Source organism: Elephas maximus, chromosome 8 (genome assembly GCF_024166365.1).
Source record: "Elephas maximus indicus isolate mEleMax1 chromosome 8, mEleMax1 primary haplotype, whole genome shotgun sequence".
NCBI lineage: Eukaryota > Metazoa > Chordata > Mammalia > Proboscidea > Elephantidae > Elephas > Elephas maximus.
In genome coordinates this window covers 5,844,232-5,864,884 of record NC_064826.1, presented here as the reverse complement: position 1 = coordinate 5,864,884, position 20,653 = coordinate 5,844,232, and the positions used below count along the sequence as shown (strand labels likewise).

At 41.9% G+C, this 20,653-nt stretch overlaps 1 pseudogene; it reads right to left on the bottom strand.

Annotated features, from left to right (window-relative positions):
• Positions 1-339: 339 nt before the first annotated feature.
• Positions 340-5,427, bottom strand: LOC126082108 (olfactory receptor-like protein OLF3; annotated as a pseudogene).
• Between the last annotated feature and the right edge of the window lie 15,226 nt (positions 5,428-20,653).

The window sequence follows — 20,653 nt, the reverse complement described above, 5'->3', positions numbered from 1 at the left end:
CAAAGGCTAGATCCATGAATAGGTCCATGATTACAAATAATGTGACAATTCAAGACAGTAAAACTCTTTGTATGCTTCCATACACTCGGTCCACAGGAGCGGAGATTGAGTAAGCGTGTGAAGGTCTAATACAGAGTGCTTAACTTCACAGAACATGATGTTCTAGCTTAAATAATCCCCCATATTCTACATCACAACACAACCACCCAGCCTCCTACCTAACATTACCATTTCCTCATCTCCTTAATGGCTGCCAGGATGATGTACTCTATACCTGTCATATCTGAGTTGGGTGGGAAATAGAGGCAAAGCTCTTTTCTGTGTGAAGCTCATGATTCATCAAGTTGCGAGTTTTGAGGTTAACCCAGAGAATTGTCCTAAGAGCTTCTGCCAGGCACCCTTCACCTCCTTTTTCCTTAGACTATGAATCATGGAATTCAGCATGGGTGTTAAAATGGCACTGAAGAGTAGGTCTGGATGTAAGTGAAAATGGCCATGCCATAGCACAGGACCACCACCGTGAGGTAAGAGGCACATGTGTGGAAGACTTTTCTCCTCCCCTTTGCAGATTGAATCTTTAGGATGATGGAGATGATCTGAATATATGACAAGAGAGCCAGGCAGTAGGATATCATCGGCAGGACGAAGTCAGAAATCAAGACTGCAACCTCCTTGGAGGATATGTCTACACAGGCCAGCCTGAGCATAGCTAGGAGTCACAGGATATGAGATCAATAAGCTTGTTTGTGCACATGGGAAGCTTAAAGGTGATGGCAGTATGCAAGAGATAGTTGATGGAACCACTGACCCAGGATGAGAAGGGCAACCTTGTGCATAGCCCTCTCTGCATGATGGCCGAGTATCACATAGAAGTCATATGCCACCACTGCCAGTAGAATAAACTCAATCCCACCAAACCCCAGGGAGAAAAACAGTTGGGCTGCACAGCTCAGGTAGGCGATTACTTTATGTTCCATAGGAAAATGCACCAATACCTGAGGGACTATGCTCCTGGCATAAGAGATATCTACAAGGGAAAGTTTGGTGAGGAAGAAACATGTGGACATGTGGAGTCAGCTGTCTAGTTTTATCAGAAGAACAATGAGAAAGTTTCCCAGCACTGTCTCCAGGTACATGATAAAAAATAGAACAAAGGGTGACACCTGAGTGCCCCAGTCACTGGACAGGCCAAGGAGAATAAATCACTCCTCCACATCTGTTTTTTTTTTCACGTTAGAAAATGAGAGGATTATTAATCTGCAGAGAGAATGAGAAATAACAGTAGTTGTTGAATCAGAGAACCTTGAGAAAGCATGTCGGGTATGCCCAGCCAGCCTTTTCCAGGTAGTTCAGATCTTCATTAGGTCCAGATGATGGGCTTGATCCCTATATGAATTACATCTACCCTGCACCAGGAAGACAGGACGGTAGCTTGATAAGGATCTGATGTAATCTCAGGGAGGCTAGTGGAAGCCTACAGATAAAGAAATAAAATTTTATCACCTCTGCATATTCACCAGCACATCTCAAATTCTAGGGAACATCAAGCAGAAATTGGTGTTGTTGTTAGGTGCCATTGATTCAGCTCTGACTCAGCGACCCTATGTACAACAGAACAAAACTCTGTCCGGTCCTGCACCATTCTCACAGTTGTTGCTGTGCTTGAGCCCATTCATGCAGCCACTGTGTTAGTTCATCTCATTGGGGGTCTTCCTCTTTTTCACTGACCCTCCAGTGTACCAAGCATGATGTCCTTCTCCAGGGACTGACCCTTTCTGATAACATGTCCACAGTATGTGAGATGTAGCCTTACCATCCTTGCTTCTAAGGAGCATTCCGGTAGTACTTCTTCCAAGATATATTTCTTTTGGTTCTTTTGGAAGCTCATGGTATATTCAATATCCTTTGCCAACACCACAATTCAGACCTGTCAATTCTTCTTCAGTCTTCCTTATTCATTGTCCAGCTTTCACATGTACATGAGGTGATTGAAAACGCCCCGGCTTGGATCAGGTGCACCTTAGTCCTCAAGGTGACATCTTTGCTTTTCAACATTTTAAAGAAGTCTTTTGCAGCCAATTTGCCCAATAAAATGCATCTTTTGATTTCTTGACTGCTGCTTCTATGGGTGTTGATTGTGGATCCAAGTAAAATGAAACCGTTGACAACCTCAGTCTTTTCTCCATTGTTGTTGTTGTTTACTGGTTCAGTTGTGAGAATTTTTGTTTTCTTTATGTTAAGGTGTAATCCTTTCTGAAGGCTGTGGTCTTTGATCTTCATCAATAAGTGAAGCTTCAAGTCCTCTTCACTTTCACCAAGTAAGGTTGTGTCATCTGCATAGCACAGGTTGTTTATGAGTCTGCCTCCCATCCTGATGTCTCGCTCTTCTTCATATAGTCCAGCCTCTCACATTATTTGCTCAGCATACAGATTGACTAGGTATGGTGAAAGGATACAACCCTGATGCACACCTTTCCTGACTTTAAACCTTACAGTATTCCCTTGTTCTGTTCGAAAGGTTGCCTCTTGATCCATGTACAGATTCGTCATGAGCATAGTTAAGTGTTCCAGAATTCCCATTCTCCGCCATGTTGTCCAAAATTTGTTATGATCCACACAGTCGAATGCCTTAACATAGTTAATAAAACACAGGTAAACACTTTCTGATATTCTCTGCTCTCAGCTAGGATCCATCTGACATCATCAATGATAATCCCCGTTCCACATCCTCTTCTAAATCTGGTTTGAATTTCTGGCAGTTCCCTGTCGATATACTGCTGCAGCTGCTTTTGAATAATCTTCAGCAAAATTTTGCTGGCATGTGATATTAATGGTACTGTTAGATAATTTCCACATTCAGCTGAATCACTTTTCTTAGATTAGGCATAAATGTGGATCTGTCCCAGCTGGCTGGCCAGGGAGCTGTCTTCCAAATTTCTTGCACTGCCTTCTTCAGTGAAACATCTCAATTGGTAGTCCGTAAATTCCTGTAGCTTTGTTTTTCACCAGTGCCTTCAGTGCAGCTTGGACTTCTTCCTTCAGTACTCTCAGTTCCAGATCATTTGTTACCTCCAGTAATGGTTGAACGTTGACCAATGCTTTTTGGTATAGTGCCTCTGTGTATTCTTTCCATCTTCTTTTGATTCTTCCTGGTTCATTTAACATTTTCCCAGTAGAATCCTTCTGTATTGCAACTCGAGGCTTGAAATTTTTCTTCAGCTCTTTCACCTTGAGAAATACTGAGTGAAATAGAAATAGTTTACATTAAAAAAAATTGTAAACATTGTTATTATGACTGCATGCCTGCCTATTGAATAAATTTTATTTAATTTCAGTAAACAAAAACAAGAGTACGTAGGAGATAGAAGAGGCAGGTGGGGTTTGGAGCAGAAATAGAGCTCCTTGGCTCATCTGAGAACTGACACAGAGGAAAGAAGACTGCCTATTTTCCAAGTTCCACTCTTGACAAAGAACCAAAAAAATAGAAATAACTATTTCCAGAAATGCTTTTCATATATTGTTCAGATAGTTGCATCTATTTTCTAGGAAACTCATTCATCTCAGTACCTGATCTCCGTTTCAACAGTTTCTGCTTTTCTGCCCTATCATGATAGCTCCACCATCACCCCTCACTTTCTCACCTTTAACCATGATCATGCTCAGAAAACATCTACATGCTTCAAAGTAGACGTTCAAATTCAAATTCTGAGGCATCAGAAAATGCTTCATGAAGCTATCTGTTTACCTTTGATGAGCAAACACAAGATATGCATCACAAAATTGACATCTGCCTTTTACTCTAACAAACATGTATGAAGTGCCATCTTTGCCGTATGCTAGGATCTCAAGGGTGACTATTACTCTTTCCTCTGCTGAAAAAGGTGATCTGTTTCATGGAGAGAAGACTCAGGCTATGATTTCTGTGATCCTCTTACCTTCCCCTCCCACACACACACAACCCCACACATCTCTGGAATAGCTTGTGTTTTCTCACAAATAATTGGCAAATTCACATCCTAGAAGAAGCAAGAGCTTCAGAGCCCAGCAGCCTCAGCTCTGAATCCATGTCTCTTTACCTTCTGTGGCCTTGAGCAAGCTCCTTACCCTCTCAGAGCCTCACATTTCTTCATCTGTAGGATGTGGATAATATTGGCCACTGAAAGGGTTGTGGTGAAATATCATGGATGAAATACAACTTTATTTTCTGCCAGTCATGGAGTCCCTTTTGAGACTCAGTAGGATCAGGATTTGAAAGGCTAAATGAAGGGGGAAGCATGTGTGGGCCAAAATGATAACATATTCACAGTTAATACTGTCTACATTACCTTCAGATCAGCTTCAGCTAAATACAGCTGTAGCCCTGTTCTGACTTCAGGGTGCAGTAGAGACTAAGTGTGCTTCATATCTGTCATGGATTGAATTATGTCTCCCAAAAAATGTGGGTATCAACTTGGTTAAGCCACCATTCCCAGTATTGTGTGGTTTTCCTTCATTTGGTGATTGTAATTTTATGTTGAGAGGATTAGGGTGGGATTGTAACACCACCCTTACTCAGGTCACCTCCCTGATCCAAGGTAAAGGGAATTTCCCTGGGGTGCAGTCTGCACTACCTTTTCATCTCTCAAGAGATAAAGGGAAGCAAGCAGACAGTTGGAGACCTCATACCACCAAGAAAGCAGCACCAGTAGCAGAACTCTTCCTTTGGCCCCAGGGTCCCTGTGCCCTGGAAGCTCTTGGACCAGGGGAAGATTGAGGACAAGGACTTTCTTCCAGAGACGATAAAGAGAGAAAGACTTCCCCCAGAAGTGACACCCTGAATTTGGACTTGTAACCTACTAGACTGTGAGCGAATAAATTTCTCTTTGTTAAAGCCATCCACTTGTGGTATTTCTGTTATGGCAGCACTAGATGACTAAGACAGTTATCTAAACACTCATATAAGGGAGTGAAAACTTGGTCTTTCTAGCTCTAACTAATTTGTAGGATCTGTAGTTTTCCTAAACCTCTGTTTTTCACTGAAGTCAAATGACTAAGGGAAATACTTGAGAATATTTTCTCCTCTTGTCTATACAAACAAGATATCAAAAACCTCCTGGTACAGGGTCAGGCACACAGCTGATGTTAAAACCAGTTGCTGAGTAATGAAGACAGTTAAGAGTCACTCCTATTTAGTTCTTCCTCCTGTATTAGGCTGTTTCTTATCTTCTGTTCAGTCTCCTTCCCAACACCAGCTGCATTTTCTTTTTGCCAGGTAACTCATCTTCCTTTATAAACAATAAACTACCATTTTACATACTTTGGGTCATTTTTCTCTCATATTCAACAAACCTCAAACCACGCCTCTACATATATGTTTTGTTCTCTCTCAGAACATCATATCGGGAGTGGCCCATACCTGTGGTTCATCTCCTTAGCCATGAGCACCATGGGGGAAGAGCTTCCTTGTGCCGTGTTTTATAAATGGTGGTGGATATAGGGTAATTACTGTGGCTATCAGTAGATGGAGTACATGATAGAAAATGGGGTAAAAATAGAATACATAACATGAAATATACCACAGAAATATTCCATGAAAAACTATCTCTTTTAGTGCCCTTCTTGAAATTCCAATATTACTGATTTATTCCTTTTATGTCTTTTACTACTTTTATGCCCATTGTCCTTTTTGAGAAGTGTTTAAAAATGAAAATAATACTATATGGGAGGTTTGAATATGAAGAACTTGAAGTGATTGAGAACCAGTATATCAGCTCACACAGATTCTTTACAACAGGTCATGTAAGAGTAGGGGATAGAGAGCCTTAGATGTGGTGAGGATTAGAAATGACCCTGAAATTGTAGGAAAAGACAGGGAAGACGTGTGGACAAGAAGGCCTCTCTTTTAAAATATTGCCTCTATTTCACCCTAGTTAAAACTACTTTCATGTGCCTTCTCCCATTATCCAGCAATTACAACACAGGAATAAAGACAAAAAAAAAAAAAAAAATAGGTGTTCAGATTTGTCACACCACTCATTTTACTTGACATATTATATCTAATTTAAAAGTTAATTTTTAGTCAGTCCTTATTGAATCATGAAGGTTAGGCATCTCCCACTTTAAGCTCTTACCAGTTAATCCTTAGATGGGAGTCCATTCACTCCCAGCTCTTTACAGCTCTGCAAGGTGCCTGAGAGGTAAGATGCAACTCAGTAACAATATGACTTCTTAACATAAGTGCCCTTGTAGCCCTTCACTGTGCTCTCGCCATATTCCTGTCTTGGTCATCTAGTGCTGCTGTAATAGAAATACCACAAGTGGATGGCTTTAACAAAGAGAAGTTTACTCTCTCACATTCCAGTAGGCTGGAAGTCCAAATTCAGGGTGCCAGCTCCAGGGGAAGGCTTTCTCTCTCCGCCAGCTCTGGAGAAAAGTCCTTGTGATGCATCAGTTTTCCCTTGGTCTAAGAGCATCTTAGCTCAGAAATCTCAGGTCCAAAGGACATGTTCTGTTCCCGGTGCTGCTTTCTTGGTGCTTTGAGATTCCCAACTCTCTGCTTGCTTTCCTTTCCTTTTATCTCTTCAAAGATAAAAAGGTGGTGCAGGCCACACTCCAGGGAAACTCCCTTTATGTTGGATTAGGGAGGTAATCTGAGTAAGGGTGGTGTTACAATCCCACCCTAATCCTCTCAACATAAAATTACAATCACGAAATAGAGAACAGTCACACAATACTGGGAATCATGGCCCAACCAGACTGATACACACATTTTTTTGGGACATGATTCAATCCATGACACTAGTAATGAGAAGACCTTGAAGAATCCATGAGCAGCGCTCATCAGGAAGAAGGAAGGTGGGAATCCTGACACACAAACAAAATCAACAAAGCCAACACATCTTTTCCCTCTGACACTGCCACACAGTCAGGATCATCACTTTCCGTTCTCCCATCTTCACATGTTTCTTTTAGCACAGTTTAACAGCTTTTGATATTTACTGATTTTTCAGGACTTAGTTTACATGCTATTCTATGGACCAAGACTCCGAAGTACTTGATTTGTCTTTGCAAAGAAGGAAGTATTCAGTGCTTGATACTTGAGTCTCTTTTTCACTTGCAACATTCAAAGCCACATTCTATTACCCCACATCAGTGAGTCTAATCTACATTTAAAAACTGTCTAACAACATTATCCACTTCTATGTCTGTCTCCTTCAATAAATTACCTTCTCCCTTTACTGACATATTAGACAAAGAGAAGACTCAGGGGGTTATGCACACTATAAAAGGATTTCTCAGTGCCTCACCTTCCTGCACTGCATTAGATTTCAAATCCTCTCCACTGTTCATCAATGATACTAAGTCAAAGAGTGCATGGGTAGACAAAACCATGGATCAGCCTCCAAAATCCAGTCCCAAGAAGCGACAAACTCAAGTCTGAGGCCATCACCCAAGTGATCTACCATTCGTTACAGAGATGAAGCCCTGCAGCTAAGTGGTAAGAGCCCAGCAGCCTTCTCTCTCCTGAATTTGTTTGTACATCATCTTTAAAATAACATTCCAATTTGAGTCCAATTATTTAGATCCAGTTTCTCCCTCATGCATAGCCCTGAAATTTACCTTCCATGACATATTGTGTCATGGCTTCATTCTGTAAATATTCATCTTCTTTATATCTCTTTTCCCTTGTAGCTAAGACTAGGGTATTTTTCTGCAGTATAATCCCCTCATTCTGGCAACTCACCACAGTGCAATACTTAAAGCCATTTCTTGAGAAGCATCGAAATGAGAGTCAGAGGACCTCCATTCTAGTCCCAGTTCACATTCTGAGTGCCCTATGACTCTAAGCAAATCTACATAAGTGGAAAAACATACCATGCTCAAGGATAGGAAGACTCAACGTTGTGAAAATGGAATTTCTACCCAAACTGATGTATAGATATAATGCAATCCCTATCCAAATACCAACTGCATTCTTCAACTCAATGAAAAAACTAATCACAAACCTTATATGGAAAGGAAAGAGGCCCCAGATAAGTAAAGCATTATTGAAAAAGAAGAACAAGGTAGGAGGACTCACTCTAACTGATCTCAGAACCACTATAAAACCATGGCAGTCCAAACAGCCTGGTATGGTACAATGATGGACACATAGACCAATGGAAAAGAATTGAGAGCCCAGGCATAAATCTATCCACCTACGATCAGCTGATTTTTGACAAAGACCCAAAGTTCATTAAAGGGGGGAAAAGACAATCTCTTTAACAAATAATGCTGGCAAAACTGAAGGTCCCTCTGCAAAAAAATGAAACAGGACTCATACCTCACACCACACACAAAAACTAATTCAAAATGGATCAAAAACTTGAATATAAAACCAAAAACTATAAAGATCATAGAAGAAAAAAATAGGAACAAAGCTAGGGGTTGTAATATATGGCACAAATAGGATATACAAAGCATAACTAACAATGCACAAGCACCAGAAAACAAACTAGATAACTGGGAGCTCCAAAAAATTAAACTCTTATGCCCATCAAAAGACTTCACCAAAACAGTAAAAAGAGAGTGAGCCTACAGACTGGGAATTTTTTTTTTTTTTTTTGGCTACAACATATGTAATAAGGTTCTAATCTCTAAAATCTACAAGATACTGAAAGACCTCAACAACAAAAAGACAAAAAACTCAATTAAAAAATGGGTGAAGGATATGAACAGACACTTCACCACTGAAGAAGACATTCAGGCAGCTAACAGACACATGAGGAAATACTTTTTATTATTAGCCACCAGAGAAATGCAAATCAAAACTTCATTGAATACCATCTCATCCAACATTACTAGCAGTGATCAAAAGAGAAAATAACAAATGTTGGAGAGGTTGCGGGGAGATTGGAACTCTTATACATTGCTGTTGGGAATGAAAAATGGTACAACCATTATGTAAAACAATATGATGCTTCCCTAAAAAGCTAGCAATAGAAATACCATGCAATCCAGTTATCCCACTCCTAGGAATATATCCTAAAGAAATAAGAGCCATCACACAGATAGACATATGCACATCCATGCTCCTTGCAACATTATTCACAATAGAAGAAAGATGGAAACCTAAGTGCCTATCAACAGACGAATAAATAAACAAATTAAATGTACATACACGCGATGGAATACTACTAGATGAAGAACAATGGTGAATCCACAAAACATCTCACAACATGGATAAATCTGGAGGGCCTTATGCTGAGCGAAAGAAGTAAATCACAAAAGGACAAACACTGTACAAGACCACTATTATAAAAACTCAAGAAAACGTTTATATATAGGAAGAAAGAACTTTTGATGTTTTCAAGAAAGGGAAGGGTTGGAGGCGAAAATCATTAACAAAATAGTAGATTAGTGTTAACTTTGGTGAAGCAAATGACAGTGCACAATATAAGAAAAGTCAGCACAACTTGACCAAGGCAAGTTCAAAGAAACTTCATAGACACATCGAAACACCATGAGGGAGTCAGTTATGGGGCTGAGGGCTGGAGACCATGGTCACGGTGGTCATCTAGGGGTCAGTTGGCATAACAAAATTCATAAAGAAAATGTTCTACATCCAACTTTGGTGAGTAGCATCTGGGGGTCTTAAAAGCTTCCGAGCATACCACTGTGATTCAGAGTTCTGGCGTCCAAACTCCCCCCGCCAATGGCAGCTGGGCTGATACAGGCGTGATCTTCCGTAGGAACATCTTCCGGTTCTACCAGACACTGGCACTATCAGTACCTTTTCTGCTGTTCCTGATATCCACTGTCCTGCTCATGTTCTCTCTGCACCAGCACCTGCACCAGATGAGGTGTTGTCGTCCAGGGCCTCGAGACCCCAGCACCCAGGCACACACCATGGCCCTCAAGTCACTGGCCTTCTTCCTTGTCTTCTACACATCCTACTTCCTGTCCCTGCTTGAGGAGATGGTGATGGCCACCCCCCTGCAGCTTCACTGGTACTGGGCCTGGCGGGTGGTGACCTACTCTGGCATCTCCCTGCACTCCACCATCCTGCTGCTCAGCAGCCCTAGGCTCAGGAGGGTACTAAAGAACAGGTTGCAGGGCTGTGGGGCCATAGGCTGTTAGGGGCCTGTGCAGAGGGCCAGGTTCCTCCTGATGTCCCAGAGCAGGAGCCAGTGCTGGGGTGAACAATCCCATGGGAGTCGAGGAATCATAAGTTGTGGACCTTCTCTCTTCTATCTCCACTCTTTATTCCTTTTCCTCCCTCCCAGAACCCTGATTATCCCTTTCTCTCCCTCTGTCTTTCCATCAGAGGCTGGTGCAAACAGTTAATATGCGCCTTTGCTAACTGAAGGTTTGAAAGTTTGAGTCCACACGGAGGGCTCAGAAGGAGAAACAATGGTGGTTTAGCGGTAGAATGATCACCTTCCATGCAGGAGACTGGGGTTCCATTGTTGGCCAATGCACCTCACCCGCAGCCACCACCTGTCTGTCAGTGGGGGCCTGTGTGTTACTGTGATGCTGAACAGGTTTCAGCAGAGCTTCCAGACTAAAACAGGCTAGGAAGAGAGGACTGGCAATCTACTTCTGGAAATCAGCCATTGAAAACCCTATAAAGCACAGTCTACTCAGACACACATTTGGTGCCATAGGTCCAATTGGCTCCACAGAAACTGGTCTCCGCATCATCCCCTAGTCTGAATCACAGACTTAGGGCAGCTATGTGCCCCGGCAGCTTTTCTCCTCCAGGTCTTTCGAGGCTGAGCAGCCAAATGACGCTTTAGAAGTCTCATCTGATCTGTACTCCCTTCAGAGACCTGTAGTGGTCATTGGTTATCTCTGTGGTCAAGCTTTGTTTGTGTGGACAGTCCAGCCCCTTCTGCTTCATGATACCAAATATACCCCTCACCCTGGCCCTATTCTTCACTCAGTTTCTCTGCTTCAGCCCAGGAAAGCTTCTCTCCAGCCTCCCATTATTTTTTCCCTCTAGACTCCAGGTCTTTAGCTCACCTGGAATTTCTTTCTTCCACCCCTCTGCCAGTCATTCCCTTCTGCTGAGCCCTGTTGTTGTTGCTAGCTGCTGTCAAGCCATCCCTGATTCACAGCGACCCCATGTACAACAGAACAAAATGCTGCCCGGACCCACACCATCTTCATGATTCTCTTGGATCAGAGCATTGTGATCCTTAGGGTTTTCACTGGCTGATTTTCAGAAGTACAACTCCAGGCCTTTCTTCCTAGTTCAACTTACTCTTGAATCTCCACTGAAATTTGTTCAGCATCATAGAAACACATAAACCTCCATGGACGGATGGGGGCTGGCTGTGTATGAGGTGCAGTGGCCGGGAATCAAACCCAGCTTCCCTGCATGAAAGGTAAGTATTCTACTGCTGAACCAGCACTCACCCCTCCTTCTGTGTCCTGTTTAAGACCAGTGCCACCCATGGGATATTTCCATTTGATCATATGGAAGGTTGAGGGCTCAGGAGAGTCCTGGGCCACTGTAGAATTGTCCATGACTTCCTGTGTTCATGATGTGGTGAATTAAATTGACATGGCTGATGTGAAAATGCTTTTTGGTATTGGTCAACAGGGGATAGAGAAGGAAAACAAAGGAAATCCTCTAGGTTTCCTAATTTTTCCAATCCTACTCTTTGTGTGACCACATAGGAGGAGGAGCTCATAGGCCATTGTCCAGGGTGGTAGTTTCCAGATCAGGGTGTTCACACCCAGAGTGTGTGCACAAGCTAATCCTTGGGAAGTGGGAAGAAGATGTGAATATATCAGCTTACGTTTATTTTTATCTTGTCCTCTTGATTTCTGTTTTTGTGTATATTTTATAATGTATGTGATGTATTAGTACAGTTAGTGCATACATGTCATTCAAAATAAATGAAGGTCTACATGGTGGGTGTCTTAGGCTGTGTTCTCTAGAGGAGCAAATTGAGCGAAGTGTATAGATAGATAGATGATAGATAGATTAGATAGATTAGATGGATAGATAGATAGATGATAGACAGGCAGACAGACAGATGATAGATAGATAGATAGATAGACAGACAGACAGACAGACAGACAGACAGACAGATAGATAGACAGACAGATAGACAGATATAGATAGGGTTTATCTTAAGGAAATGGCTTATGCAGTTGTGGAGGCTGGCAAGTCTCAAATCTGAGGTTTAGGTCGGATGCTCCTTCCAACTCAGATAGCTGACTAATCCAAAATTGGCAGGACAGGAGGAATGCTGCTGACTCATGGGGATGTGGCCGCTGATGAGTCCTAAGATCTTCATTCATACAGCAAGCTGCTGGCTCAAGTGGCAATAACTGGAGGTCACAGGAAGATGAGTCTGATAAAAGAATCCAGAGAAAGATATGCCACAGGCCACACCCCCAAGGAAAGTGATTGGCTTTCAACTGATCGGCTTTCAACAAATTGGCTGCTCACATCAGCTCACAAAATGGAGGATAACTACATATTATCACCAAACCACGGAGAATCATGATCTAGCCAAGTTGACCCATAACCTTAACCATCACAATCCACCTCTTGTCAACTTGGCACCTGTATGCATCACCTAAAACCAGAAATGATCTCTAAACAAAGACAATCATAAGGTCATACTTGCTTCTAACATGATAAAACTAACACGTTGACAACCAAAAATGCGCCAGTCCCATATATATCTTATATATTATCATAAGTAAAGGAATAAGGGGGGAAAGAATGCAAAGATATTTGCCATATGTATGTTGTTGCTGTTAGGTGCCATCGAGTTGGTTTCGACTCATAGCGACCACATGTACAACAGAATGAAACTCTGCCCGGTCCTGCACCATCTTCACAATCCTTGTTATGCTTGAGCCCGTCGTTGTAGCCACTAGGTCAATACATCTCATTGAGGCTCTTCCTCTTTTTTGCTGGGCTCCCACTTTACCAAGCATGATGTTCTTCTCCAGGGACTGATCCCTCCTGATAACATGTCCAAAGTATGTGAGAATTAGTCTCACTCTCCTTGCTTCTAAGGACCATTCTGGTTGAACTTCTTCCAAGACAGACTTTTTCTTTCTTTTGGCAGTCCATGGTATATTCAATATTATGCACCAACACCACAATTCAAAGGTGTCAATTCTTTTTCGGTCTTCCTTACTCATCATCCAGCTTTTGCATCCATATGAGGTGACTGAAAACACCATGGCTTGGGTCAGGTGCACCTTAGTCTTCAAGGTGGCATCTTTGCTTTTCAACATTTAAAGAGGTCTTCTGCAGAAGATTTGCCCAATGCAATTAATCTTTTGATTTCTTGACTGCTGCTTCCATGGGTGTTGATTGCGGATCCAAGTCAAATGAAATCCTTGACAACTTCAATCTTTCCTTCGTTTATCATGGTGTTGCTCATTGGTCCAGTTGTGAGGAATTTTGTTTTATTATGTTGGGGTGTATCCATACTGAAGGCTGTGGTCTTTGACCTTCACCAGTAAGTGCTTCAAGTCCTCTTCATTACCAGCAGGCAAAGTTGTGTCATCTGCATAACGCAGGTTGTTAACAAGTGTTCCTCCAATCCTGATGCCATGTTCTCCTTCCTGTAGTCCAGCTTCTCAGATTATTTGTTCAGCATACCAATTGAATAAGTATGGTGGAAGGATACAACCCTGACACACATCTTTCCTAGCCTTAAACCAAGCAGTGTCCCCTTATTCTGTTTGAAGAGCCGCCTCTTGATCTATGCACAGGCTCCCCATGAGAACAGTAAAGAGGTCTGGAATTCTCTTTCTTCACAATGTTATCCATAATTTGTTATGATCCACACAGTTGAATGACTTTGCTTGTCAATGAAACACAGATAAACACTTTCTAGTATTCTCTTCCTTCAGCCAGGATTCCTCATACATCATGATGATATCCCTGGTGCCATGTCCTCTTCTGAATCTGGCTTGAATTTCTGGCAGTTCCCTGTCAATATACTGCGGCAGCTACTTTTGAATAATCTTCAGCAAAATTTTACTTGCATACAGTATTAATGATATTGTTTGATAATTTCTGCATTCGGTTAGATCACCTTTCTTGTGAATAGCCATAAATATAGATCTCTTCCAGCCAGTTGGCCAGGTAGCTGTCTTCCAAATTTCCTGGCATAGACAAATGAGCACTTCGAGTGCTGCATCCATTTGTTGAGACATATCCGTTGGTATTCCATCAATTCCTGGAGCCTTGTTTTTTTGCCAATGTCTTAGTACAGCATAGACTTCTTCTTTCAGTACCATCAGTTCCTTATTGTACATTACCTCCTGAAATGGTTAAATGTCAGCCAATTCTTTTTGGTATAGTGGCTTTGTGTGTTCCTTTTATCTCCTTTTGATGCTTCCTATGATGTTTAAGGGAAACCCTGGTGGCATAGTGCTTAAGAGCTACGGCTGCTAACTAAAATGTTGGCAGTTTGAATTCACCAGGCACTCCATGGAAACTCTCTGGGGCAGCAGTTCTACTCTGTCCTATAGGGTCGCTATGAGTCAGAATCAACTCGACGGCAATGGGTATGATGTTTAAGTAGAATCCTTCACTACTGCGACTCAAGCCTTGATTTTTTTCTTCAGTTCTTTCACTTTGAGAAATGCCATGTGTTCTTCCCCCTTGGTTTTCTATCTCTAGGTCTATACCCATGTCCTCATAATACTTTACTTTGTCTTCCCAAGCTGCCCTTTGAAATCTTCTTTTTAGCTCTTTTACTTCATCGTTTTTTGCTTTAGCCACTCAACTTTGAACAGCAAGTTTCAGATTCTTTGCTGACATCCATTTTGGTCTTTTCTTTCTTTCCTGTCTTTTTAATGACTTCCTGCTTTCTTCATGTATGGTGTCCTTGAGCAACTCGACTGGTCCTCAGTCATTAGTGTTCAACATGCGAAATCTATTCTTGAGATGGTCTCTAAATTCAGGAGAGATATACTCAAAGTTATACTTTGGCTCTTGTGGACTTTCTCTAGGTTTTTTCTTTTTTTTTCATTTTCAACTTTAACTTAAAAATGAGCAATTGATGTTCTGTTCTGCAGTCGGCCCCTGGCCTTGTTCTAGCTGATGATATTGACCTTTTCCATCATCTGTTTCCACAGATGTAGTGAAATTGATTCCCGTATTCCATCTGGTGAGGTCCATGTGTATAGTTACTGCTTAGATTGTTTAAAAATGAGACTTGCAATGAAGAAGTACTTGGTCTTGCAAAATTCTATCATGTAATCTCTAGCATCTTTTCTATCACCAAGGCCATATTATATATATATATATGTAGTAGTGGGAATAAGAAAAAAAATTTCATGAGTGGGTCACTGGGGGTAATAGTGAATGGTCCACTCCCATTTCCAACCCTTGATTCTTGGACCCATGAATTCTGGTTATGGGAAAAACAGCACTGCATGATTGCTGAGAGCATATACAACCTCACAGAGAACATTGTCTCAACCCTGCAAGGTATTGCCACCTAGCTGGTACTGTGACTGTGTCTTTAAAAGGCAATTACTTTTTTAAAAAAAATTTTTTTTTTTTTTTTTTTTTTATATCAGGCCATCTGCTTCAGGATAATGGGTAACATGGTAGGACCAGTGAATTCCATGATCATGGGCCCATTGCCACACTTGATTTGCTGTGAAGTGAATTCTTTGATCCAAGGCAATGCTGTTTGGGATACCATGATGGTAGATAAGGCATTCTGTCCATCCACAATGGTAGTTTTGGCAGAAGCATTGCATACAGGGAAGGATATCCAGAGTAAGTGCCCATCTCAAAAATCCCAGTAAGAACAAAATGCTGCCCTTTTCATGATGGAAGTTGTCTAACATAATCAGCCTGCCAACAGGTTGCTGGCTGATCACTCTGAGGAATGGTGTCATACGGGGACTCAGTGCTGGTCATTGCTATTGGCAGATTGAACACTCAGCAGTGGATAGAGCTAAGTTGGCCTTGGCGAGTGGAAGTCCATGTTACTGAGCCCATAATAACTCCACTCCTGCCACCACAGCCACTTCATTCATGAGTCCATTGGGCAATGATAGGATTGGCTGGGGAAAGAGGATGACTGGTTTTCACAGAATGCATCATCCTATCCACTTGATTTTTAAAATCCTCCTCTGCCATGGTCACCCTTGGATCAGCATTCACATGAGACACAAATATCTGTACTTCTTTGACCCCTTTAGAGAGGCCTATCCATGTACTTCTTCTGCAACTTCCTAGTCTCCAATTTTCCAATCATGTTCCTTCTAAGTCCATGACCCTTCACCCAAACCATTGGCCGCAGCCCATGAACCATTATACAATCACACATCTGGACACTTCTTCTAAGTAAAGTGAACAACCAGGAACGCTGCTTGAGTTCTGCCCATTGGAAGGATTTCCCTTCACCACTTTCCTTCAAGGTGGCCCCTGTAGTGCTGCCACTGTCTACTTTTGAGTGGTGGCTGCATATCACACAGAACCACATGTAATCAGGCAGGAGTTTTCTCTTCTTCTCTTAATTGATAATAAGAAGCTATCCATGAGGCCATAGGCGCAGATTGGGAGAGAGCAGGTAATGTAACAAGAATGGAGACTACTAGTGGTGGGGCCAAGATGGTGGAATAGCCATATGCTTCCTGAGAAGCCTCTTACAACAAAGACCCAAAAAAACAAGTGAAACAATTATATTTATAACAACCCAGGAGTCCTGAACATCAAAGGCAAAGTGAGAAAATAGACTGAGCAGCAGGGGGAGAGATGGTTCAGAAGCGGAGAGGAGTTAACAGACCTGAATCACCAGGTTCCCTCAAGCACTATTCCTGGGAGTGGTTGAGGTGGGCTGGTGGTAGGGTCTAGCAGCAGTTTCTTCAGGGAGAAGCAGCCAACCACACAGCTTACACACACCTCTGGAACCAGAGAAGAATGGTGCTCTTAGCAAAAGCTAAGTACTTGTATGCATTTTAGTGTGCCTCATTCTACCTGACTTTAGAATCTATTATACCACCACAGTAATCAAAATAGTCTGGTACTGGTACAACAACAGATACATAGACCAATGGAACAGAATTAAGAATCCAGACATAAATCCACCCACATATGAGCAGTTGATATTTGACAAATGTCCAAAGTCTGTCACATGGGGAAAAAGACAGTTTTTTTAACAAATGGTGCTGGCATACTGGATAACCGTCTGCAAAAAAAAAAAAAAAAAATGGAACAAGACCCATATCTCTCACCATGCAAAAAAAGTTCTCAAAATGGATCAAAGACCTAAATATAAAATCTAGAACAATAAAGATCATGGAAGAAAAAATAGGGACAATGTTAAGAGCCCTAATACATGGCATAAACAGAATACAGAGCATTATTAAAAATGCAGAAGAGAAACTAGATAACTGGGAGCTCCTAAAAATCAAACACCTGTGCTCATCCAAAGACTTCTCCAAAAGAGTACAAAAGATTACCTACAGACTGGGAAAAAGTTTTTAGCTGTGACATTTCTGATCAGCACCTGATCTCTAAAATCTACATGATACTGCAAAAGCTCAACTACAAAAAGACAAATAACCAAATTAAAAAATGGGCAAAAGATATGAACAGACACTTCACTAGAGAAGACATTCAGTTAGCTAACATATACATGAGGAAATGCTCAAGATTATCAGCCCTAGAGAAGTGCAAATCAAAACTGCAATGAGATTCCATCTCACTCCAACAAGGCTGGCATTAATCCAAAAAACACAAAATAATAAATCCTGGAGAGGTTGTGGAGAGACTGGAATTCTCATTCAGTGCTGGTGGGAAGGTAAAATGATATAGCCACTTTGGAAATTGATTTGGGTCTTCCTTAAAAAGCTAGAAATAGAACTATCATACGACCCAGCAAACCCACTCCTTGCAATATATCCTACAGAAATAAAAGCCTTTACACAAACAGATATATGCACACCTATGTTCATTGCAGCACTGTTTACAATAGTAAAAAAGATGGACGCAACTAAGGTGCCCATCAATGAATGAACGGATGAACAAATTATGGTATATTCACAGAATGGAATACTATGTGTCGATAAAGAACAGTGATGAATCTGTGAAACATTTCATAGCATGGAGGAATCTGGAAGGCATTATGCTGTGTGAAATTAGTCAGTTGCAAAAGGACAAATATTGTATAAGACCACTACTATAAGAACTCGAGAAATAGTTTAAACAGAGAAGAACATATTCTTTGATGGTTACGAGATGGGGGAGGGAGGGAAAGAGGGAGAGGGGTATTCACCAATTAGATAGCAGATAAGAACTACTTTAGGTACAGGAGAGGTCAGCGCAACTGGACTAAACCAAAAGCAAAGAAGTTTTCACAATAAACTGAGTGCTTCAAAGGCCAGAGTAGCAGAGGCAGGGGTTTGGGGATCATGGTTTCAGGGGACTTCTAAGTCAATTGGTATAATAAAATCTATTAAGAAAATTTTCTGCATCCCACTTTGGAGAGTGACGTCTGGGGTCTTAAACGATAGCGAGTGGCCATCTAAGATGCATCAATGGGTCTCAACCCACCTGGAGCAAACGAGAATGAAGAACACCAAGACACGAGGTAATTATGAGCCCAAGAGACAGAAAGGGCCACATAAACCAGAGACTACATCAGTCTGAGACCAGAAGAACTAGATAGTGCCTGGCTACAACCGATGACTGCCCTGACAAGGAACACAACAGAGAACACCTGAAGGAGCAGGAGAGCAGTGGGATGCAGACCCCTAATTCTCACAAAATGGTCTGACTAAGACTAGAATGACCCCGGTGGTCATGGTCCCCAGACCTTCTCTTAGCCCAAGACAGGAACCATTCCCATAGCCAACTCTTCAGACAGGGATTGGACTGGACCATGGGATAGAAAATGATGCTGGTGAAGAATGAGCTTCTTGGCTCAAGTAGACACATGAGACTGTGTTGGCATCTCCTATCTGGAAGGGAGACGAGAGGGCAAGAGGGGGTCAGAAGCTGGCAGAATGGACATGAAAAGAGAGAGTGGAGGGAAGGGGTATGCTGTTTCAGGGGGAGAGCAATTAGATTTATATAGCAAGGTATATATAAATTTTTGTATGAGAGACTGACTTGATTTGTAAACTTTCACTTAAAGCACAATGAAATTTTTTTTAAAAAAGTGTGTAGACTACTGCATTTGGGTCACTTCCTATGCAACTTTCTCCTGCCTTCAGCTTCTGCTTGGGCCTGATCTCATATATTCCACTTTCATTTAATGATGGAGTGCTGCTGTGCACATCTGACTTATGGCTCTGTGGGTCAGATGATACCCGGTTCATGATGGACAGCTGAGGCTGCATGGTGACTTGATGGCCCAAGGTTAAGCATTTGGTTTCTACTAAGGCCCAGTAGAGCAACAAAATCTGTTTCTCCAAAGGAGAGCAGTTATCTGTAGAGGATGGTGGGCCTTTGCTGTGATTCATAAACAGGGGCCCTCCAAAGGCTCCAAACAGCATCTCTATCTGCCACTGACACTACAATCACCGCTGAATCAGCCTGTTTATATGACCCATCTAGCAGAGGGGCTTGCACGACAGCCTGAACCTGTTTCAGAGCATTCTATTGTTCCAGGCCACACTCAAAACAAGCAACTTTTTGAGTCCCTTGATAAATATGCTGGAGTAGCACACCCAGATGAGGGATATGTTGCCTCCAAAATCCAAAGAGGCTTACCAGGCTTTGTGCATCCTCTTAAGGTGTGGGAGGGAATAATGCAATAACTGATTCTTACTTTAGAAGGAATATCTCAACATGTCCCACACCACTGGATCCCAAGAAATTTCACTGAGGTGGAAGGTGCCTGATTTTTTGTTAGATTAATTTTCCACTGTCTAACACACAAATGTTTAATAGTAAGTCCAGGATCGTTGACTCTTCTTTACTAGGTTCAATAAGCATAATGACATCAATTTAATGAACCAGTGTGACATCTTGTGGAACGGAAAGAGAATCAAGGTCCCTGCAGATTAAATTATGATATAGGGCTGGAGGGTTGATATACCACTGAGGTAGGACAGGGGGCCAGCAAACTGCTTCTGCTGGTTCTTCAAAACCGATATGGAGAAAAAGGCATCAGCTAGATCAATAACTGCACATCAGGTACCAGGAGACGTGTTAATTTGCTCAAGCAATGAAGCCACTTCTGAAACAGCAGCCACAATTGTAACCACCACCTGGTTATGTTTGTGATAATCTACCGTTATTCTCCAAGATCCTTCTGTTTTTCCCACAGACAAAATTGGCAAGTTGAATGGGAATGTGCTGGATCACCACTCTTGCATCCTTCAAGCTCTTTATGTTGGCATTAATCTCTGCAAACTCTCTAGGAATGTGCTTTGCTTTTGGTTTACAATTTTCCTAGGTAGGGGAAGTGCTAATGGCTTCCACATTGCTTTTCCTACCATAATATCCATTACTCCACTTGTCAGAGATCCAATGCCAGGGTTCTGCCAGTTACTCATTACACTTAATTCAATTATGCATTCTGGAACTGGGGAAATCACTACAGGGTGGGCTCAGAGACACACCGGACCCACTGTGAGATGAGCCTGAGCTCAATATTCTCCCACTGTGACTGGTGGGCCACAGTGAAGATTTGGGTCTCCTGGTATTAGTTTTAGTTCAGAGTCAGTATCCAGTAATCCC